General features: G+C 33.8%; 1 protein-coding gene and 1 long non-coding RNA gene across 3 annotated transcripts in view; one reads left to right on the top strand and one right to left on the bottom strand.

The window, feature by feature from the left end:
- LOC105431474 (lachesin) overlaps positions 1 to 25,133 on the top strand; it is a 143,996-nt gene that overhangs the window by 25,218 nt on the left and 93,645 nt on the right. The window lies entirely within an intron of this gene.
- The window catches only part of LOC112552382 (uncharacterized), a 70,830-nt gene continuing 49,010 nt past the window's right edge, over positions 3,314 to 25,133 (bottom strand). The window contains exon 4 of the long non-coding RNA XR_016138619.1: positions 3,314 to 4,378. This is a non-coding gene — a long non-coding RNA (uncharacterized LOC112552382). The remainder of the gene's footprint in view (positions 4,379 to 25,133) is intronic.

Below are 25,133 nucleotides of genomic sequence, written 5' to 3'. Positions count from 1 at the left end.
AGGGTGACGTCGCTTTCGCTATACAGTTAAAGACGGCTCCTGAATTCACTGCTACGGCACTTTGCCAGCTTTAGAGAATTTCTCAAGTCTTTCCCCCTCTCGCGCGATGTCTCTTTCTTTCTCTCTCTCTCTCTCTCTCTCTCTCTCTCTCTCTCTCTCTCTCTCTCTCTCTCTCTCTCTCTCTCTCTTTCTCGTTTTCTTCCACACCTCCTTTGTCCATCTCTTTTCTCCTTCCTTCCTTCATTTCTCTCCTCGCATATAAACGGTCCCTTTCTCTTTGCCGCCCTGTTCTATTTATTTCTCGTTGTCTCGCGCGACTCCGTGGCATGGTTATTACACTGGTTTTGTCTTCTAATCGCGCTAAGGTCGGTCTCTTACTGAAGACGTCAGTTAATTCGTTGTCTTAGGCAAGCATAATAATGAATTGTGCCAGCACTGATTCACGACACATCAAATTTGCAACGCGAATAGCGAATGGTGAACGAGTGAAAGCGTTGATTCATCAAATGGATAAAAGCTCGAAAATAAAATTTTTATTAAAACATTTATCTGTATTAGAAACGAGGAATTTATATATACCTCATCCATGTAATTCTAAAGTTATTTCCTGATTATTGAGAGTCTAGATTCCAGATCCAGAAAAGCGGTAAGAATCGATCCTTGGAACATGTTCAAGTTTGTATCGCTTGAGCTACAGCTAAAATGAATCTTCTAATCCGTACCGATTTCTTGCTTCATTTTTATATCTATTGGAATTGCATCGCATGCTTAACATTGTTGGCGATTCGACGATATTGTTTTTACTATTTGGTATGCATCGATGAATAACCCTTTGGGGATAGAAATTTAATGGATAACATCGCGTACCTGACTCGCATATTTTTCTTGCAGCCCTTCCCAAACATTCGATATCATCAGATATCTCACCCACGATTTTCCCAACTTTGTATATAGGAAAATATTTTTAAAAATATATATAATATTGTCTGTATGAAAATAAGAAAATCTTCTCTATGTAAAATCAGGAACAATGTGTTTTTTGTACTATTCGTTATAGTAAAAGAAACGTATTAAAGATACGCATTATTAAAATGAAACAGAGCAGAAGTTTTTAGTCATTAAGTAAACATAACGTGTAATATAAGATATAATTATACTTTTTGACTCATTTTTAAATTTTCTGACATCAAGCTATCTTTCTTGAGCACGAGCAAACTTAAAAAGTTTATTAAAGTACGTAAAGATCTCTCTCATAAACTACTTTCAAAAAGAAAAAGATTAAAAAAAAAAAATAAAAAAAAAATGAATCAAAATTATATGTTATACTATATTATGTTTATTTAACTGAACTTTGTTTCGTTTTTTAATATAAAAACAACACACCTCTTATCGCACGGAATCCATTTCTTTTATTGTATTGTTATTAATATTGTGGAGTCATGCAATTTTCAATTCCACGTGAAAAGACACGTCGTCATCGGCGATAATTAAAAGTAGGCTTCAGTTAAATCGTGGATGGCTTGAAGAAAATAACAAATTTAAATTCAAACAAATTAAAGATAACAACGACACACAACGTGGAGTGGACGACGAAGAATAGAAATGTGGGAAGTACTCGAGAAAACGCGGAAACACGCCGATTCAATCGGCGCCACGCGATCCGCGTGGAACGTAGAATAAGAATATAACGGCGAATTAAAGTTCGGCCCGGAACTATGCGGGTATTGGATCCCAACTACCGCGAAAGTCCCGGTTTTTTTTCCACGTCCTTGTCTTCCCTATTACAACCCCGAATTCCAGAGTCCTCCTTGTCTGATCGGGTTTCAACGACGCGGCAGCGGTCGAGCGCGCGAGCGACGTTAGTTAAGATTAAGTTAAAGTTGGATGAACTTTGGCCCGAGCCGAGAAACTATGCATAAGCGGTTATATTATCGCCAGATTTTGCGCTCCGCGCAACAATATAATGTGAATTTAAGGGAGATCTTATCACCGCCGTTCCTATAACCGTACGGATTTAATATTAATGTAAGACGACGCGCTCCACCGCGGGCGCTTGGGACGTAATTCTTCATTCGAAATTGAACAGCTTTTCACGTTAGAAAAAGCATCTATCGCTGAAAGTAAAATATTTACGATGTGTTATTATCGTTGTCATTATTGTTGTCACTTCTATAACATTAATAATAACAGTTTTCATTATTATTATTATTATTATTATTATTATTATTATTATTACTACTACTATTTAGACAATAAGGGGAACTCATCGCCGTGTCATCCCAATAAATTTGCTGCAGTTTATTTAAATTTACGGGCAATATTTTGTTCAAGAAGACTAAAAGAGACTTTGAATTTTTCCGAAATTCTTACAAAACAAAAAGAGGAATAATAAAAAATTCGCTTTTTCTTAATCCTAATTATTAAACTGTCGCATGTTTTATTATTATATTATGTTTCTTAAATTTTAAAAACTTAACTTTTCTTTCTCTGATTGTGTTGAGAAAATAAGCTACAATTCTACTATTTAATAAAATGTTAATAATACTTTTAAAATTGTTTGATGGTACATATGACAAATTGAAAATTCTATCAGTTAAACAAATTATGATTCCTACCTTCTAATAATGTAGATAATGTAGATAGCTAATGTAGTAGTTGTTTTATTATGTTACTCTTGATTTAGTAATTTTTTTTAGCTATTTGAATATTATCGAAAGTAAAGACAATTTATCATTGTTGTTGTACAGTGAACGATATACAGAGATATTTGTATATGACTGTTTCTGACTTATTTATTAAAAATGTTTTTATAAAAAGCAATTTCATTATGTATAACAATTTTATTAATTGTATTTAGGCGTTAAATTCTCTTTTAGTTGCGTTTTTATAAATAATTTCCGGTAAAATTAATAATAATTATATAATTTAACCATAATCTTTCGCTTTCTTCCTTCATTGCCTTTGTGACCCATTTTGCTCGAATAATGCAAGACTGATATTATTTGTTCTTTGAAGACCATAATTGGGAAGCGTAGTCTGTCTTAATACAAACAAAAGAGCTCCGCGAAAGTAACCGTATTTATTGTCTTAGAAATTAAATTTCTTGATTGTACATGTACCTTTTATGCGTCAAATAATACAAGTTTATTTTGTTATTGTTTATTATGAAAATATTTTAATTTTTATATTCCTTTAATTAAAATAATTTAAAGAAAATTAATGTGTGGAAAGAATAGTGTATATAATCTATTATTCCTGGTTAATAAATTACTAATGGTTAATTAATTGTGATGTTTACTTTCTAAACATATAATGTTTTTTTTTTTTTTTAGAAAGATAAATATTCTTATAAATACTTGTTAGACTCTAAAAAAATTTCTACTACAAAATACTAAATTTTTTTAAATACTTGGTTGACTAAAGTTTTTTTTTTCGTTCTGTTGTAAAGGTGGCGGAATGTTAATTTTTTTCTCAGTAAATAAAAACTGAAGCAAACCACACGAACGATTCGCATGTGCTTTCGACATGGGATAGAGATCAGGAAGAGAAGCTTTCAAGCTCGTTCTCTCTCTCGCGCAGTAATTTTTTTAAATCGAACTTCTCGACGGCAATGGAGGCAATGGAGGTTGACGGCGATATCTCGTCTGGCATTCTCAGGCGAAATTCGGAAAAAGTGGCGGCGATGTTGCGAAAGATGGAAAATGGCCGCATCGATAGCGCATCGCTCTCTGTTTCTCTTTCTCCTTTCATCCTCCTTGTACATAGGTACGTCTCCCAATATATGTGTACGCCACTAGTCTGTCTTCCTTCTTCGCTATTTCTCCTTGCCATTCTGTTTCACATCCTTCTGCGAAAGTGTGCTTCCAACTTCATCTCCTCTCTACTTCAATTTGACGCACGCACACACACACACACACACACACACACACACACACACACACACACACACACACACGCGCGCGCGTTATAAAATGCTCGTATGCTCGTTATAGTTCGCCACGTAGGCGTGTGGAGTGAGGAATTTAATTTAGAACTTGATTTATATTTTAGCGGGCCATAAAATGGGGAAATAATTTGTCCCCTGAACGCATATGAGATGGGCTTCCTTCTCTGCACTACTATGCAGAGGGTTTCGTACGTATCAACCGTCTCTCCTCTTTCTTCCCTCGCCCCACCCCCTGCATCCTATCCGTACATTAAACCCACTATGGTTCGCCTTCTGCCGAAAGGTCGCGGAGTCGACGGGCACATACATTACGTCCAAATGCCAAGCCTTCCTTCCTTCCTGGCAATGCACATGGGGGATGATCCCACTCTTACTAAGGGTCGGCGTTAATCTTGAAAATCTTTTGTGCGAGGCTCTTTACGTTGGTCTCTTCTTTAAAGATCAAAGTAAGACAGGCACGATTAGAAAATAAAAACTGAAAACGATTGTTATGCAAATATTTAAATGCTTGAAAAAGCGAGCCCAAAGATATAGAATAATACTAAAAACTTTTTTTTTTTTTTTAATAAATCCTACACTCAACTGTATTGTCATGAATTACAAATTAATTATATTTATATATTAATATGAAAATATATATTTATATAATAATATATGCGTGAAAATTTATATAATATAAAATACATATACGCGAAACGAAATCCTAAATATAATAATTTTTGTAAAAAAAAAATATATGTAAACAATTGCAAAAGATTGTACTTCCCAATTCCCTTTATTTTTAAAGAGATTTCAAACTTTTACGATCTGTGACCTTTTCCGCGATCGTTGATTTATCGTGAATAGAAAATGCTCTTCTCGTATCAAAGCCACGATCTTTGACATCAGAGACCGTGTCGAAAGAGGAACAGTCATTACCGCGACGTCGTAATCAAGGATGAAGACGGACTTTAACGGCAAAGTAAGGAAGAGAAGTCCCGGGAGATATTTACGACTCGGGGAGAAAGAGAGAGAGAGAGAGAGAGAGAGAGAGAGAGAGAGAGAGAGAGAGAGAAGGGGGGAGAGAGGAGGGGAAAGAGGTGAGACGCGAGTTTAAACGTGTATAAGATGGGCTGAGGCAATCTCCTCTCATCCTCGATATCGCCGAGACTGAGGGATTCATTAAGGTTGGATGGAGGTGTTAATATAGTGAACATTGTCGTTGGGATTCCCGCGCGTCACTTTGCTTCTAGATAGGGATACAAGTCACCGGGAACGATAGAGACGAAGGAGGGCGCACGGCGGATGGGGCGAGGGCGAGAATACTGCGAGGAAAACAGGAGCGCGAAAGCGTAAACGTACTGAACTGTGGATGGGATGGGATGAGATGGGATGGGACAATCGCGAGGCACGCGAGCGAATCCATGAAGCTAAATTTACGCGGGATCCGCCGCGGAAGACGAAACTATTAGCTACGATTTAGATTCGCGTGCGACTCGACGGCGTCGCTGGCCGCGTATATTTTAACGCTGCCGCCTATATCGTCTGGCATAATTCTCAAAGTTAAGGAGAACGACGAATGAAATGTTGAGATTGCCAAAGTGAAGTCCTGAGTTTCTGTATCAACAAGTTAAACAGCGCATTTGCGTAATCTACATTTAAAGTATCCGTACTATTATTTTTTATGTTTAAAGAGAATATTGAATCGGCAAAAAAAAAAAATGTTAGCTATTTTTGATGTAAGACGAGAAAGAGAGAGATGGAACTAATATTGTTCTATCTAAAAAATATTAAATTTTGTCAAAATCTTTGAGCTCTTAAAACTTTTTATAGACAATATAAAAACATCATTAAACCACTTTTTCCATTATGTAGAAACGTAATTGCAATCGCAATTGTCCTGTTATATAGTCTATTTGCTTGATGTCGAACTTGCGCAAATTTTGCATTTTTGAATCATTAGTGTAAGCCTAAATTGGATACTCTTATCGAAGTAATTTTATATTTCACGAACAAAATGCATAAATAAAACACGAAATGGAGTAATTGCAATTCGAAAGTTACTGACTTTGCGATTGTATAAATATACAACTATGTCGACTAGTTTAGAAACACTCGTTATAACTTGCATAGAATTTTTGCGTTATCGTGCAATTTATCCAATTTTTTTTGTTCTTTACATAGAAATTAACAATCAAGCATTGAATGCATCTAACAAAGGAGCACTACAATTTGTTGTGTCTATATCATATAATCTTCCTTAAGTAATGCAATCCTTTGGAGTGCTATGAATATGCAGGTGAAATTATAGCGCTCACGTGATTTCCTACAGCATCCTATGTAAGTTAATTTTCATATTTACTTGATTCAATTGCGACTAAAATTTTATTCATGGTTGCTTTTGCCAGGCATTAGCTCGCATGACATTTTTGTTTGATTTTATTTTCTAAGAAAAATCAATCGACAAAAAGTTCTTAATTTTTATATATTATATATTGATAACATTAATATTAAGCTACACTTTTTATCAATATTAAATTTTTTTTAATTTAAATTTTATCAATCTTAACCGCAAAAAATTATTATTTTTATAGATTTTTTTTTTTTAAAGGAAAATTCGATACTTGATGCGATCGCAAAGAACATTGTCAAATTTCGGCAATTCATTAGCTGCGATGGGGCTACATTTACGTCATTTTGAGCCACGTAATTCTTTTTAGAATGCATTAGTTACCGGCGCGATTCCACTTATGAAGCATTGAACGAGTCGGCCCGTTAATGGCGTGTGATCAAAGAATATTGAACGTCGATTTCGATTCGTTGAGAGTGGCTCGCCGGGAGAGTGCTCTGGAAATTTCACGTTAGTTAGACGTAAACGAGCCGTTTTCCTCATTCCTCTGATCCAATCTTGCGCTCTTGTTCTGCGAGCGGCAGTTATTTGTGAAAGAAGAAAAGGGCTACTCGGCTATTCTCACGCTCATCTGAAGTTTTTAATCGGGTTCGTTAACCTCAGTTATATCGCCTGGTCGAACGAGTAAATTTTCATAAAATACTGTGGATTCTTTCCAATTAATCTTACAATATTATCAGAAAAAGGATTACATGAGTTTTAGTTTTATTTATAGAGAGAATTTCAAAAAAAAAAAAAAAAAAAAAAGAAAAAAAAAAGAAAAAAGATAAAATAAATATTATTTATAATAATATAAATAAATACTGGTTTAAATCTAGTTTAATATTAAGGTGAGAATTCGATTGGACTTAATAATTATGATTGTTACGAGCATTTTTCCCAATATTTTAATATTGGAAAAAATAATTGAAAGTAATTTCAATTATATGACAAGAAAAAATAGCACATAATATTTTTGTTACTGTTAACTGTGCATTTCATCAAAGAGCAACTCAAGATCAACATCATTCCCGAAGTCACGTGAGCGGTCCCGTAATCAGCGGAAGACCTCGTCTCACGTCCAACGTCAATGTTTGTGAACATCAGACAAAGTCTTAACTGCGAGCAATTTCATCGAAATAGTTGGCCGATCCTAATTCTGTCAGATCAATTTAGTAACGGATCCCTAACTCGCACGAAGAGCAAGACACGATAATTCGATTATGATGTCTCTCATCTAAAAACTGGATACGTGAGTTCGAATCATATCGATAACGTTATACTAGTGATTGGTTTATGTTTATTTTGGTATGGTAAAACGTTTTTTCGTATATAGAAGTATAGAAGTAAGGCAAGTTCACCAGTTGTGAGATGATGGGATTCTTCGCGTTACAATTTTAAAGCGATGGATCCGGACTTTCTTGGCTTTATCTCAAGACCACGAGGTCACGAGGCACAACGGCAAAATCCTGAAGAAAAACAACCCTACCTCTAGTCGGAAACCGCATTCAAAAATCTCCCAAATCCTTCAGCTCGCCTAAGGAAACATCCGTGGCTTAGTGGAGATCTACCGTCAACCTCGTTTACGCGACAAATTCTACGTTGAAAAGACATACACAAGCGCGCGCGCGCACGCGTTTTGTGTGTGTGTGTGTGTGTGTGTGTGTGTGTGTGTGTGTGTGTGCGTGCGTGCGCGCGCGCGCGCGCGATGTAAATCTGTAAGAAAATTAACCAATTATGATTGATTATTCTCTGTGTCGTCGAAGAATAATCATAAGTAAACCGATCACTTTTTTTACGATTTAATTTACAATTACAATTAAAATTTACAATAAAAACCTTACAACAGACTTGTTCAGTGGACATTCTTTGCTCGTGGACTAAAAGAATAGACGATATGGTGATTATATGGCGAAGTATGGTGTGTCCTTTTTTATTTTCTCTCTGTCTTCTTCAACAAAATGATGGAGAGATGGAAGCATTTAACATTTCGCAAACAGAATGTTGAACAGGTCTGTTTTAAAAGAAGGAAGATCTGTTCTCAAAAATTGCTATTTTTGGAAATTTTTTAAATATTGATATTATATTATTAACAATTCACTATAATTGTGATAATGTTAGCTCATATTAAACTCATATTAACTGAATTTATGTATTTTAATTTTTTTAGGACAAAAGGAAATCGGATTTTATTTATATTGAAGGTTTCATGATTTGAATATGTTCTGTTTCGATGTATATTACAAAAAGAGCTTTGCTAATTATTTTCGAACGTTAAATATTTTTAATTAATAAACTTAATTTTAACTTTAAACTTTGATCTAATCTTAATCACATTAAATTAAATTATATAAAATATATTATGATATTCATTAGCGATACGAAGTCGTGTGCCAATGCATTAAGATAGAGATGACAATCAATATCGCGGAAAAAAGTAACAATGAATTAAATCGATTTAATACACTTCTTTATGAAAAGAGGTAACAATGAATTTTAATAGATTTAATATTTTTGCTATCAACTAGATTTCTATATACGAATTAAACTGGGGATTTTGATTATTCCTTAATAGGAGATAAAAATAAAATTATGTGTCATGTTATTTGACTATACGTATGTACGTATGTACGTGTGTGTGTGTGTGTGTGTGTGTGTGTGTGTGTGTGTGTGTGTGTGTGTGTGTGTGTGTGTGTGTGTGTGTGTAAAAAATACATAATCTTAAAACTTTTAGCATTGAGTATTTAGTATTTGTAGTAATTTTTTTTTAAATCAATAATAGTGATTTTAAATACAATTTAACTAAATAGAATAATAACGTAAATTGATATATGCAGCCATAAAGTTGATAATTATTAATAACATATTGTAAATTATTTGTGCATATTCTCAATTTTGTTATTAAGAGTATTAGACTCTTAATCTTTATTTTAAGAAAATGAAAATTACAAATTTAAATAAGATATAAGCAAGTTGTAAAGATGATCATTATAACATAAAAAAGAAATTAATAATACATTTTATACACAATTTTTATCACTTTTTTATTTTTATTTACTCCTAGAATTATAAAATAACTTAATTCAATTAATACCTTTACAACGATATGTTAGATATACATTTTGTTCTATTTTTCTAATATCTAAAATCTAAATATTGTTTTTAAAAATCTTCAGTAAGCAGTTAAATGTTTAAAAAATTAGTTATTACTTTAATAACTTTTTGCAACTTTTTTGTAAATATTCATAAGAAATAATATTAAATAATTATTCTAATAATTTTTCAAGTAGGAAACTAAACTACTTAGTAAATTGAAACTAAATATACACATTCGTATATGCTTAATATCTATTTTCTGAATAAATTTTGTTAATTTGTTATTTTTATATTCTTACAATCAATAAAACTTTAATAGAATTAATTACTATTTATAAGTTTTATAAAGTTCAGGTTTATCAGCTTGTAAATGAAGTGTATATATGCATACGATGGACATGGCGACGAATCAAGGAAAGAAAGAAAGTCGCCGAAAACGGATTACGTGTGACAAAGACTGGGATAAGTCTTTAGACACGGAGCTGGGTATAAAGGCGTCGTGTGTCACCGACATGCAACAAGTTGCCTCCAACAGAGTCACCCCCGTGTCTCACCACCCCGCGAACGGCGAGCTACCCCGCATTAAATCATTTTTAAACGTCCTCACGATCGCCGTCCGACTTTTATTCGGCCCGATACAAATCCCGAAGTTTGACGTGCGATAAATTTCTTCTTCGTCGGATTTTCTCCTCGAGAAATAAAATCCAACTATCAATCCTGGCCGCATATATCGTATTTTTCGTTCTTAGAATATTAATGTCGAACCTATTACGTTCGATAGCTCTGAAATATTAAAGAGAAAGAAACCTTGTGTCTGAATGTACGTTTTTTTATCAGCAGCATCAGATACAAGATTTCTCGACGGGATGATATCTGTATAAAGTATCTCGTTTTAATTGGCCCAGATAAATATCTCGAAAAATATGGAAAATACAGAAAGATGTTTCGGACAAAAGTTGTAATGCTTCGAGAGGGCCACATAATTGATTCGTTCATAGACGAAACTACCGTCGAGAATTTCTCAGGCATCATTTTTTAAAATATTCATACACTTTTTGATACACGATATGGTTCTTTTGATTACCTTGTCTTTCTGGATATAAAGATACAGTCATCAAAAAAGTAAATAATTTACGAGAAATTTTATACCTTATTTTGACATATTTTGATAAAATATTTCATAAACTTCACTTTTTGATAACTGTACCTTAATATTTTTAAAGTGCATAAAGTAATGAGACAAACAATTTATATAAGAAATGTGGTTATTAAAAAAAAAATGTATTTGCATATTGCTAATTACATAATTTTTATTTAAACAGCCATGTACAGCCTTATCTATATCAATTGATTTCTGTCATTATTCTATATATATAAATATTAAGGTATGATTATCAAAAAGTGAATAAGTTATGAGATATTTTATATTTTGTGTATATGTAGAATAAAGTATAAAATATCTCGTAAACTATTGATTTTTTGGATGACATATTTTAATACTTTTATTTCCAAAATAATTAAAGAAATTATATCACACGTGACAAAAAATACATAACATAAATCTATTTAAAAAAATAGCTATTATAAAAAATATTGAGGACACTCTTCGGCGAAAATTAATATCAATCGAGCGGCCTCCCCGAAATTCTACAACTTTTATCTGAAATGCTTTTCTATATCTTCCATAGTTTTTGAGATACTTGCCCAGCCAATTTAAAACAGGACGTCATCGTATGTATATCGTGCATTTTACACGAATTGTGTACATTGTATATAAAAAAATATTTTTCAATTGTTTTATATACATTTATAAATTATATATATTATAAATATACATACATGAAACGCAATTGAAACAAAAGACTTTTTATGATTATTTCACAACACAGGCAGTGTTCTTGAAAACTTGAAAACGAAATGAATAAATTGATAATTCACATGTAATCTCTGTGTGTAATATTTAATTATAATTTGTTTAAATTTTCATAATCAGAAATTTATTTAATTTACGGCTACCAGAGATATGTTCAAGACTTGTCTGTTCTATCAGAAATGAAAAAAAAAAAAAAAAAAAAAAAAAAAAAAAAATAATTTTAAAGCTATAGAATCGAGGAAATGATACAGTTTGAAAATTCTTTCCCCTTGTTCTTCGTTGAGAAGAACCTTGTGGTACCAAATTTGGATACACTTGGTGGAAGGTGCTCTTTGGAAGTTTATCTCGTATCAGTAACACAGCTAGAAGTATGCGGAGAATTCCAGCGGGTCAGGTCAGCCCGGTCGTTAGGGTTGGCCTTCCCCGAGTTCACCCTGAGAGCATGTATCAAACTGAACAGCTCTGCATTTAATAACGGTCGGAGCTTGCTGTCAAGTCAAAACCGCTGTTTAGAGCAACCATTCGATTGATTGATTGATTGATCGATTGCTTGCAACGGTAACTGACCCCACTGTTATACACAAACGCGCAAACGTTCTCTCACCTGTATTCTACGCGCTATTTAACTCTGCGTTATTATGCCTAAAATTGTACGCTTTCTTGTTCAGAACGAACAAGTTATCACGTAATATGTTCGAAATTACAATTCTACTTCTAATTAAATAAAACTTGTTTATTCCTTGTATTTCTATAGAGATATTTATAAAAATTCTTTTTGAAATCAAAATATTTTTACATCTGCCTAAAATAATAACGCAATACTTCTGCGTTTTATAAAAGAAAAATTTTTGGCGTTTTTTTTTTTTTTTTTTAATTTATGCGTTACTATGCGTTTTGATATTAGAGAGTGTATTTTTGATTGTTGCGCTGCATCTCTTAAGAAATTTCTCTGAAGCAAACATATTCATTTCCAAATCATTAAAAATTTCAAAATTACATTATTTATTTAAATAAAATATATTTTTGATTTAACTTTATTTAACTTTGATTTATCTTTTAATTAAACATTATTATTTCCAAGTAATTTTGCACTGCAACCCTTAAAGGACTTCTCTCTAAATCAATAATATACGATATATCTATGCATTTTTATTAAATCAAAATTAAGTTAAATATAGGAGCGCATGATTTATAAATTCATTGTATTTAATTGACTTAATAATTTCTTAGTTTAATGATTTTTTTTCATTTTAAAGAAATTATGTCTCTAGTGACAATCTAATATGAAAACTGACATTATCTAGATAGAAAATATTTTCTCAATAGATAAGGACTTCCTATTTATGCTAATAAATGCGTGAAAAAGCGTGAAAAAGAATATTTTTAAGTGAAAGATGTTAAAAGTTATATCTATGATTTTTCGTATTTTTTATGAAAATAAAAAAGTCGCGCTCAGGAATTTTATAAAATCGTAAATCCGCGAAATTGCAACAAAGGTAAACTTTATCGAAATTTAAAAGGGATATTCTTAGAAAGAGGCTAAACCAGCTCTTTGTTTCTTTTTTTTTCTCTTGTTTTTTTTTTTTAACAAAATAGATTTTACGCGATTTTTCATTCACTTTTTTTCATTTTTTTTCTGTTACGTGAATAATTTGGAAATGGTATCGTGAACCAAGATCACGCGGTGCGCTTAATGCGGCAATGGAGGCGGAAGAGGTTGCGATGGGAGACGATACTCGATGTAATCCTCGGTGCACACATGTGCATACAACAGGCTCGCTGCAACTGGGCTATGGGGTTACGCCGGCGACGCGTGCGGGCGTCCTTACCAGCGATAAATCAGCGGTGTGCTCGTGAAATTGAGCACGCGTGCAATCTCCCGTGTAAACACGTTAGCAGTTCATAACGTCGCGAGATCCACGGAAGCGATCAAACGCTCGGCGTTTTCCTCTCGCGTACATACACGAAAGGCGGATGGGGTAGAACACCGGATTACGTCTTCCTGATATTAACCCTGCATTGTGAGGAACCCTCACGAATTGCGCCCTACTACATTGTTGTCCCCCTCCCCCCCCCATCGCGCGAGAGACACGGTTGATTAATAAAATATGAGGCGCGCCGCTATAGAGAGCTCTTTCTCTCTGTTGCGGATTTTAAAGTCTCTCTTTATGGCATAAGTAAGTGTAATCATTGCTAAATAAGACGCGATAAGTGCCAAAAAATTTCGTTTTATTTATTTCGATAATTTCAACAATTCAATAATTCTCTCCTCAAGAATTTTCTTCCTCTAATAACTTAAATCGCCGATATTGATTATTTATTTGCTATATATCAAGACTATTTAAAAGAGAAAAATTTGAATAGATAAAGACGAAGTATATTTTTTGAACACGATTTAGAAATATTTTGATTTACAAATGCCTTAATATCATTGAGTATTGTGAGTTTCACTTTAAATAATAATTGATCCGTCCATTTAACTTAACAATTATTTACGACAATAAATAAAATAAAAGCAAAAAGAGGAGTGGCTTTAAAATCACGATGGTAATAAAATAGAATGATATTTCATTACATACGTACTGTATCTGCGTATACGCGTTCGTGTGAACACTGTTAAAATAACATTTTAGGAAATTCACAACATAGGTGCTACAAACCTACCTTTTTTTTTTTTTAGAAATGTATATACAGAATACCCTGTCTCCTTTTATTTCGTAAATTAAAGCAGATAGATTGAACACACGTAATATCAAATTAAATGACTTCAAACTGAATTTCTATTGTAGAAACAGCGATGAGTTAGTCTTAACTTTTTAAAAAAAATTTAAAGAAGAATAAGCTGAGAGACCTCTTTATTGCGTCATAACGCCCGTGCAGTCGTACATATCACACTCGCGATTGCCTCGTAGATTTCCGGAACGCACGTACACGTCAAACGAGTCATTGTGCTGCTATGAACCGACCGGGATAAGTTGAAGAGAAAGAGAGAGAAAAATGAATATGAGAAAGAGAGGGAGGAGGGAGGGGAGGGAGGGAGGGAGGGAGGGAGGGATGCGAGATTGGGGACGTGGAATTGTCGGACGAGGGTGTTGCGGCGAGTGGCGGAGGCACATAGAGGGTTAATGCATCAACATCAAAGTGGCTTGCCGGTACAATTATTGCATTCAACGCACTAGCCGCCACCGCCCGATGTGCTGTGGTGAACACTCATACAGAGATAAAACGCATATACGGTCCATATATGCGTTGTCGCGTATACGGACCGTGTCCTGAAAGTCCAGCGGGCGAAAGAGAGAGGAGAAGGGGAATATACAGAGAGAGAGAGAGAGAGAGAGAGAGAGAGAGAGAGAGAGAGAGAAGGGGGGGAAGGGTATATTACATTCTTCCGCATTTAACTAGACGGACATTAATTTGAAAAAGTAGGCGACTGTGTTGCACCATACCATTCTGCACCATGCGGCCGTGGTTTAGAATCTCATATCCTCGGATGCGCGGTATGCGGATTTTTTTACGCGAACGTTCAGCCGCGACTTATGCGCTTTTGACGCACACGATTTTCCTTTCCCCCCCCCCCCCCCACTTGTTTTTCCATTCGTTACTTCCCGCTTGCTACGCGGCGGCAATGCGTTGCGTTTTTGCATCGTCTCACTGCACGCGAATGCGCGTATCCTCGAGGGATTTAAGATTTCCGCGCGCGTTGTTTCTCCGCGAGAATCCACTTTGGTGGCTTAAGCTGAAGCTGGGAGGGGGGGGGGGGAGGAGGAGAGGGTATTAACGACAAAATCGCAGCGAGCTCTAATTGGATCTGTATAAGAGCAAACTTGTGTATAATTACACAAATATAGATATATATCTCAAAAAGTATCTTGCAGTATTATCTAAAATAATTAAATTTAATTTGAAAATCAATCTATATCTCTGAATATACAATCGCAAAAATTTAAGATTTTATGTGATTATTTTGTGTGTGATCATTTAATTAAGAATGCGCATGACTGTCGCGGAAAACGTTTAACTTCAACGAATTTAACAAATTGTAACAAGTGAATTATCTGTTAAAGTAAATTATGTTTTCATTAGTAAATTATTTGCTTTTTGATACTTTCCGAATGTGCCGAATCTCTCATTTTATTCTCGGTTTCTTATCATATTTTCTTATTACGTTTTCTTAGAGCAATCGCGCAATCACGTGGGAAAACGTAGTCAATTGCGTGCGAATTTTTATAAATATAATAATTATATGAGTTGTGTGTAAATCAATAATTGATAACAGACTAATACACATGTAAATGTAATCCGCTTTTAAATTAATACAATATTAAAGTATAATATACGATACTTTTGTGGAATGTATATTATACTATCAAAAATTACTATCATAAATTACTAGCTTAAATTATATCTAACTTCATCAATAGAAAATTTTATCTATCACAAATTGTCAACGAGTATTTTTTCCAAAATATTTATCTTAATTTTTGTATTTATTTGGACCTACTTTTACTCATCTGTCTATGATTAAATAAAAGTATCGTGTTCTTTCCCTTGGAATGCGATGCAAGTAAGCCGCAGGATTTAAACCGAGCAATAATAAAAGTTGATGGAACGATATGGCAAATCGTGAAAGGCTGTCTGTTATTCACTAATTTTAACCGGTTTTCATCAGCTACGTTACGATTGTACCATTCACCTTATGCCCCCTTTACCCTTTCCCCCATTTTTTACGCGATATTATTCCTCTCTGTCGATCGAACAGAACTCAGAACGTCAAGAGGCTTGTCATTCTCGAAAAGTAATTGCGCTGGGAAATGCTAAAGCGTGAAAATTGCACGTTTTACCCCTCCCTCCCCCCTCCCTCCTCACCCCTCCCTTACGTCCTTCCCCTTTCCAACTGCTGTCTCACGGGGGCGCATGTTTGCCGCTTCGCGCGAACGCGTGTAACGCGTATTCCACGTTGGACACGCGTGCTAAAACTGCCGAGCGTGACGTGGTTACGGGACGAGCATGGACGAGCATGGACGAGCATGGACGAGCATGGACGAGCATGGACGAGCACACGGAGAAAGAATGGATAGAGACCGCGCGGCGGTTATGTGCGGTTATGGCTGCGCGAGAGATAAAAGCGGATAACGTATATTCAGAGGAATCACCTCGACGGCGGATACCAGCACCGGTGAATAATACCGGATATATTCCTCAATATAGCACCACCGTTTTCGATTCAATTCGGTGAATCGCCGTGTGTGACGATCAAGAGGGAAAAGGAGAGAGAGAGAGAGAGAGTCCAACGTGACGTAAAATCTATCTAACCTTATAGCGTGCGAATCGATCTTTTTTTTACACCTTGGAATCTTTTGAGGAAAACGACGGTATCACTTTCGAGCGACTTTCCGTCATCGTACCTTTAATTTTTAATTAATAATCTTTATCTCCGATGAAGAGAAATTTCCTTTTCTTTAATACATTTAATTTCTCCCGATTGATAAACACTTGACATTGATTGATCGCATTGATCGCGACACAACCGCATTGCACAAATAACATCGGTCGATTATGTTTGGAAATTGGAAATATATAAATTTTATGCGAAAAGAATGAAATCGCGTCTATTGGAAAATTGTGAATTTTTGACGAGACGCGCGATTATGTCAGTCGGTTTCCTAAAAATTTTGCAACTCCTCTCCGCGGAAAAGCATTGAGATTCCCAAGAGATAATTTCCGGCAATAAATTTCCTCGGTACACAAGTTTGAGATAATATTTTTCGGATTGAGAGTCTGCTCTCGTGGATAGTCGAAGAGTGTTCTCTCGCCAAGATATCTCGTACATCCTCCCCTCCTCCTCCTCCGTGAGGAGGAAGAACGCGCAAATTTGCTGGATGGACAGAAAATATCATAATCCAGTGTTGCGGCTACGGTTTTCTGTTCACCGATCGAAAAAGCCGAGTCGCGCGTGTGAATATCTACGCGCGTATGAACGCGCATAGGTTTCCTTCCAGAACGGTCCACCAGAAACGAGCTCCGTCCTGCCTCGCCCCGCTCGTTTAACCCAGTAAGCACTCGGTGTCCTCCTCGCTAATAGGATTATCCGGACTCGCGAAGTTTCCTCCCGGAAACGGAATGACTGCGGTGGATGTAAACGCCGGCGAAATTTGCGGCGACGGATCTGGAGCTGCTGCCGCTGCTGCTCTTCTGCTCGTCGCTCAGGAAAACCAGGATATTTCGATTTGCTCTCTAACGTAAAGACAACGCCGGAATTGCTGGACAACAACGAGCGGATGTTCGTTAAGTGAGCGCATTTCGCTCGTAACATTCATCATGCATCAAATGTGGGATGTACCTCAAATACATCCGATTCATAATTTCCGACGATAAATTTCCTCGGTACACAAGTTTGAGATAATATTTTTCGGATTGAGACTCTGCTCTCGCGGATAGTGTTCGAAGAGTGTTCTCTCGCCAAGATATCTCGTACATCCTCCTCATCCTCCTCCTCCTCCTCCTCCGTGAGGAGGAAGAACGCGCAAATTTGGCTGGATTACACAGAAAATATCATAATCCAGATTCCTGAGACTCAGAATTTTTTGTTAGAATTGTTACAAATCGACCTTTCCACGAAAAGTGAAGGTTAGGTATGTAATTCCGACTTCGACCTTCGTGGGTTTTGGTAGCAGAAATGCGCGGGAATTGGCGCCGAAACTATCCGACGTTGGTTCGTAACGTTCGTCGGTGCCCACTGTCTCTGTAATGCGACCACTTACGACGAACGTGCAGCCGGCAGCTATGCAGTTTAATACTTGCGAGTGTTTCTTGCAGCGACGGAATACCGCGCATACTATGTTCCCTTCCCTCCCCTGTGCCTCTCTTTCTCCGGTGCCGGTTATTCCATTTCGCTAGAATAAACCAAGGAAGGGTGGAATTTTCTTCGCGGTAACTGCGAATCGACTTACACGTTGTTGGAGTAAGAATACGATTTAGCTGTGCATAAAGGCGGTAAGAAAAACATTTAATTCGCTTTCTTAACGGCGCGTCCCGATTCACCGCGATGCGCGGAATTGTTGTGACTTCTGTTCCCTTCTGTGAGGAGGGAATGAATTTCAACAAGTTTCAAGAAAAGGCATTTACAAAATTTACAAATTAATTAAAAGTGTTACAGAAATGTATTCCTCGAATGTATTTGAAGGAACGTGGAGAGAGAGAGAGAGAGAGAGAGAGAGAGAACATTATCCAGAATGCAAAAATTATTAAAATATGTCTTATGATATCGCGACATCTTTGTGTTATTTTAAATTTGTCACATCTAGCAGAAGTTCTCAAAGAAAAATAAGGGAAAAAAAAAAAGGGAAGGATTACAGAGGAGCGGCGATTGCAGCAAGGAGTGGTTTCTCTACGTGCGACATGGTCTAATTATCGGTCTGACTCTGGCCAGCGCGTTCGATCGAACGTGGAAACAGTCACTCACTGCGAACTGACAAAGACGACATTCGGATCTTGAGATCACAAGTACTCATGGAAGAGAGAAATCCGTGCAAACTCTCACTCAGATAGTCTCGCAAACTCCGTCGGAACATTACGTCGTGCATGTGTCTGTGTGTCTGTGTGTGTGAGTGATGATGTAATTGTTCACCAGCATACACCATTCCAAATATAGTATTATTCAAAAAATACACTATTCCATCTTGTATTTGCATAATTCGGATTGTACCGAGAGTAGTTTAAACAAATATAATTTATATATTGTAATATACGTGGTATAATCTACTCGCACACACACACACACACACACCATTATATTATGATGAATTTTATCAGCAAAACGTGAATTTATCGTAAGCTCTCTCTCTCTCTCATGCATTAGAGATAACCTTGTATATTTAGTATTAAATACCATTATTTCATATAATAGTCCACGAATTTATCTCCGAGTATTTTTAATGTAATCTAAATTAAAAGTACTCAAATTTAAGTACTTATGATGACGAAATAGATAGCAATATGGGATATTCTTCGATTCTTCGAAATGAAACAAAGACGATAAAACAATTATGAGAAATACATTTATCTACAATTTTTCGTATATTATCGTAGTCCTGATAACGTGACGTTAAATTCACTTTTACTTCACTGTGAATATCACGCTTTCTCGGCCACCATTGTTGAACAGTGCTGTACGTACGTACGGCTTCAACTCGCTCGAGTAGCCATTATATGGGGTTCTAAGCATTCTGATTCTGCTGACCATTGCAATTCTGCGGCCTCCACCATGCGCCAGTACGAGAAAACCACCCACCCTTCGAAGTTACGTGGTTCGCCTTTAAACCATCCCATTCTCACGTTCGTTCCTTCCCGCGACTCTTCCTCGCGCTTACTCTCATTTAGCGACTTTCCAACTCTTCGTCTGCTGGTTCGATCTCTCGTTTGCTTTCTTCATCGACCGCGCGCGGAACTCGTTAGCAGTGCCTTCGATTTCACTACATATCCACCGATTCGGCTGTTTCCGCCGTAAGAGGAAACGTGTACGGAATAATCCTCTAAGAGCAAAATGGCAGTGTTTCCGAGTTGAAGAATTGGAAGGAATTTAGCAAGTAAATTTATGCGACAACCAAGTAACAACTGATATAACTATATATAATCATTACAATGTTACGTAACAAACTTTCACCGCGCTACAATATCATATATTAAACTCTGTACGAAAATAATTATTCCATTCAACTAACTAGAAATGTAGTCAAATAACAACATCAAATAATGTTATCAAAATAATCGTGTAGGATGCTTAAGCATGATCATAATACTGCGAAAAGTTTTGATTTTATTTTCGTAATTAATTTAAGCGTCCTTTATTTTTTCATTCATTAACAATTCATTAATTATTTTATTCATCAACAAACGTTACAATTAAATTATAAGGCATTATAACAAGAGAAAAGAGAAATTCCACATATGCAAGGAGTTATAAGTTCTGCTTGTTTAATATTCTTATAATATTCTTATAATATTCTTATAATAGAATTGTTCTATGTGATACGTCTAACATACAGAAACCATAGGTCTTTTCAAGAAATGACCAGAAATTCTTTAGCCAAGATTTTCTTATAGCCAGTATATTTTCGAACAAGTATATTTTTCCATTTACTATAACATCAGCCTCAAACTCCAAATAAAATTCACGTATAAAATTACTTACGTATACATTAATTTTATTATTAAAACTTTTGTATTTACATTTTCTTATTTCTTTTTTATTATATTTGATTTGTTACGCGTGTCCTATTTGTTCTCTCATGAAATGAAACGTGATTTATAGTTATTTGTTGTCTCAAGAATCCAATAAAGTGTTAAATATCCGGTAATCCATTGCTGTTTAATTTTCCAGAATTGCCAAGAACGCGAATATTGCGATAATATGAAGAAGATTTGATTATGCAATTGAGTAATAAGAAACAAAATATGTTCCGTTATATAATATTGCATTATGTATATATGATGCAAACATTGTTGATAGTAATAAACAATATAACTTACTTTTACAAATATTAATAGCATCCCCCCCTCTCTCTCTCTCTCTCTCTCTCTGGGAGGGGGGGGGGGTGAGTGAGTAAACGAGTGAGTAAGAGAGAGAGAGAGAGGAGGGGGAAATATTAGTATTTGTAGAAAATAATATCGTTCACAAACTACGAACAAACGATGCTTGGTAAACATGCCCGGAATTTTAAACAAGAATCTTCTTGCTCCCGCGGTTAAGGCAGAATGTAAATCCGACGTAGCCGAGCTTGCGGATTATAATTTTCATTCCACGGCACGCGAACAGGAATTTGTACGGGGTGATAGTTAAACTTACGTAAGAATTGCATCTACCAATTACCTTCCTCATTCCCCTGTTCCTCGCCTATTTATCATACCGGTCTTTCCCGGGGGATAAATTTTTATAGCATTGAAAGTTTCCACGGTGATTCTCGATTAAAACGCTTCGTTAAATAATTTCGCCATTTCCAAGATACCGCAATTGTCGAATTAATAAGAGAGGAACTTTTTAAAATGTCTCAGACGTGACTGAATGAAAATTCGGTATAATAATGGTAATTTCAAGATTTTAAACCCTTTCATATACGTAATTTCTTTCTTATTTATCAGTATAAATACACATTTAAGAGAAATGAGTGATTTTATCATTAAGATTGTGAATGTATAGGAGAAATAATAAAATAAACTTGAATGAAAGATATATTTGAACCACCTCTTAAATATCTTCTTCAATGATAAGAAATTCCAGTATTTCATACTTTTTAAATTTTATCATTTCGCGACATGAATCTAGATAGTAAAACGGAAAAATTATATTAAGAAATTTTATATATATAATTTCTAGATTTCTAATTTTTTAAAAGAAAATTATTATTTAATTAAGGTTTGCTATTTAAAACGTAAGGTTTTATTTTATATTACATATAAAATTTATATTTACGCATGTATAAGAAAAAAAATACAAAAATATAACATCTGATATATAATACAAATTAAATCCAACTCAAAAGTTCTAGGACAGAAAATAAACTTTGCATTCTTTGTAATGTTGATTACATATCTAAGTTATTTTCTTTTCTAAATAAAATGAGTAAGAAGTAAATAAAAAGAAGCATATGTCTTTATTATAAAGAAGAATTAATAAAAAAATAGATAATTATATTTATTAGTAATTTTAAATTTTTTATATAATCTTTTTCTATAATCTTTATCTTTCCGTTTCTTTTCACGTATAATCGAAGTCACGTGACTACATCCGTTTCAAATTTTTGTAAGTTCGAAATGAAAGTCTTTCTATTTTCATCGTTACTTATCAAAATCAGACAAAGAGAATTAATGTTTTAATTTAAAACAGTTACATCAACAAAAGTAGCCAAAAATATTTGCGTCAAGAAAAAGGTTACATTCAAATGGGATAAACGAAGGATACATTCCAAAAGTCGGTGAAAATTCGTAAAACCATCCCAATAGAATACGCTGAGTCGTATCGAGAATGTCTCGAATTTTCATGTAATGTTCGGATTTTCTTTGATCGAAATAAATATCGAAATACAAGAACTTCTAAATAGAAATATTTTGTTTTAAAATTTATTTAAAGTAAACATTTAATATATTATTATATTATAATTATTATTTACTTATAATTAACGATATTATTGTTATTATTTTTATCATTTTTTATTTGTTTTCAATTGTTCTCAAAAATCAAAAATGAAAATAAAAATGTTCCCAATAAGTGCCAGTAAACTTTTGAGATAGTTCAAGATCTCAAAAAGTCATCCAAGTGTCTCGCATAAAGTCAGATTTTTATCGTTTAACCGTTGGTAGTAGCACGATTCCGGAAACATCACGCGGTAAGAGCCAACCAGACAAAATCGAATTCTATCGAGTTGGAAAAGTATATCGGCGACGAGGAAACCAACTCGAAACTTTCGCAAAGTCTTCCCTTGTCTCTCGTTCCCTCCATTCAAGTTCCGCAATTGTCGCCGGACTCATCCCACTCGTAAAGTTTCTCGGCCACGACTTTGCGGTCGTGCTGCGAAAAATATCAGCGGGGATTAGTTAACGCCGTTGCGACAACTCCAACTGCAACAAGTAGTTATGCCTTGTCGCCAACTTACATACGTAGCACGGAAAATATTAGTTAAGGGAACTAAAAGTGTTGCTCATGTTGCTTGAATTTTATACTTATCTTTACCTAATTTTCTTTTTTAAATTGAATAAATGTACGAAAACCAACTTTCAGCAAAATGATATTCATCATACCATCATATGGAAGATAAAAAATACTTTTACAAAATTATTGGTGTGTGTGTATATGTGTATGTCACATATGTGAAATATACATAGCTAAAGTCCGTTTTCAAACATTAACATATAATCATTTTAGTAGTCATAATTCAATTTCCTTTTGTCCAATTGATACAAAATTGGTGATAAAATATAGAAAACGTAATTATCGTGTGAATCTCGATAAAAGATAGCTCGATAAAGATTAATAAAATAATGCATTATTTATTAACAAAATTAATTTTTTTTCTGTCTTCAGATTTAAAAGATTAATAGATAATTCAAAGTAATAAAAAAATTAATAATTAGAATGAAAAAGTTTCACAAAGTTATCTAAAGTTCAAATAATAATCAAATATATGTTAACAATAATGCTTTTAAATTTCAAGTCAATATAATGCTTAATTGTTGAGATATCATTTGCAAAAATTTGAAAATGCAAGTTTTGAAAAAAAAAACTTCTTTAATGATAACGAATTTAATGTTATTTTTTTATTGTTATTTTGAATCATATTTTGAATCTATTTATGACACAATTTTTTTATATTCAATATTTAGTTTTTCAATCAATATTCATAATTCGTTGTTATATTTAAGATTGTTTTAAGATAAATCAATTACAAAACTGCATTAGCATAAGAATAGATTTTACGAAAACCAATCTGAATAAAGAAAAAATTAGGACGTAAAGAAATATAAAATAAATTTGGCAATAATTTATGAATTTAATGGAAATCAAAATCATTTTATTTATATTTTTTTGTGGTATTGTGAATTTAAGATAAAATATTTTGTTTTTTTATTAATACCTTAAACAAAAAATATTAAAAAATTAAATTTTTTATGTAATCTGATTTTAATATTATTTCACTAATTTTATTTTAAAAAAATCATGTAAAAAGTATCGAATCTTCCTTTTTAATAATAACAACTTACTTTTCAGAATCGGTAACTAATACAATAATTAATTACTTTTTTGACTCGGTAATGAATAACGCTGAAAGCGTTACTTTAAATAGTAACTTTCCTAACTTTAAATAAGGATTATTGTAAATTATAACGAGAAAAAGATTGGAAAATCTTCAAAACTAAATGTTTCCACTTTCTAACGTTAAATGTGAAAAATTATTTAATGTTGACTACTTGTTTCATTGATTATTTGATTTTATTAAATAATAAAATTCCTCCTACTTCTAAAAACTAAACGTTTCTAAATCTATATTCAAGTGAACTTTTAATGTTTGGTTGGTGAGTATATGTCTGTAGAAATTTGGCACTTATTAATTTGCAGCCTGTATATATATTTGACGTATCCTGAAATATTGTTATCTAGAGAGTAAAATGGAATTTCGATATTGTCTCGAGAACATTTTTTTTTATTCTTTTCCATGCGTGTATTGAACGTGTATGCATGTCATGTGCATATGTTGAATTTTTCAGTGTTATCTCAAGATGTATGCACCACAGCCCTTTTATTATTAGCAGGAATAAACTTTAATTCCCTTTTTAAAAATTTTAAATGTAGAGAACATATAAGATAAAAATATTTTTTAACATTTCAATAAATATTAAATTTATTTGAATAAAGTAAAAATGTATTAAATTATTATGTTTTTTTATATATCTCAATAAGAAGTAATATTTTAATAAAAATCGAATATATTTGCTTCCTATTTTATTTTATTCAAAAATTTTATTTTAAAAAAACAAAAAGAGAAAGAAAAAGAGAAATGTTAAAATCGTTTTCGTGTATAACGTTATTCTCAAATCCTGGTGCTTGTGACCGCAGGAATTTTTAAACAGATGTACACCAAAATAATTTTTATGAGTACAATATTCGTGCGCAATGAATCTCATTTGAAAAATGTAAAAAAAAAATTTAAAATTTTAGTGTTGAATTAATGATATATGTTATCTATATTGCATTATCTATCATAATTTAAATTGTTTAGCAAAGATATATCACAAAAAAATAATAATAAATCTTTTGACATTTATATTGTCGCACGATCAAAGATCTCGAAATAGCGCGG

Source organism: Pogonomyrmex barbatus, unplaced genomic scaffold, assembly GCF_055798465.1.
Source record: "Pogonomyrmex barbatus isolate J1 unplaced genomic scaffold, ASM5579846v1 scaffold16, whole genome shotgun sequence".
NCBI classification, from domain to species: Eukaryota; Metazoa; Arthropoda; class Insecta; order Hymenoptera; family Formicidae; genus Pogonomyrmex; species Pogonomyrmex barbatus.
This window is presented reverse-complemented; position numbering and strand designations above follow the sequence as displayed.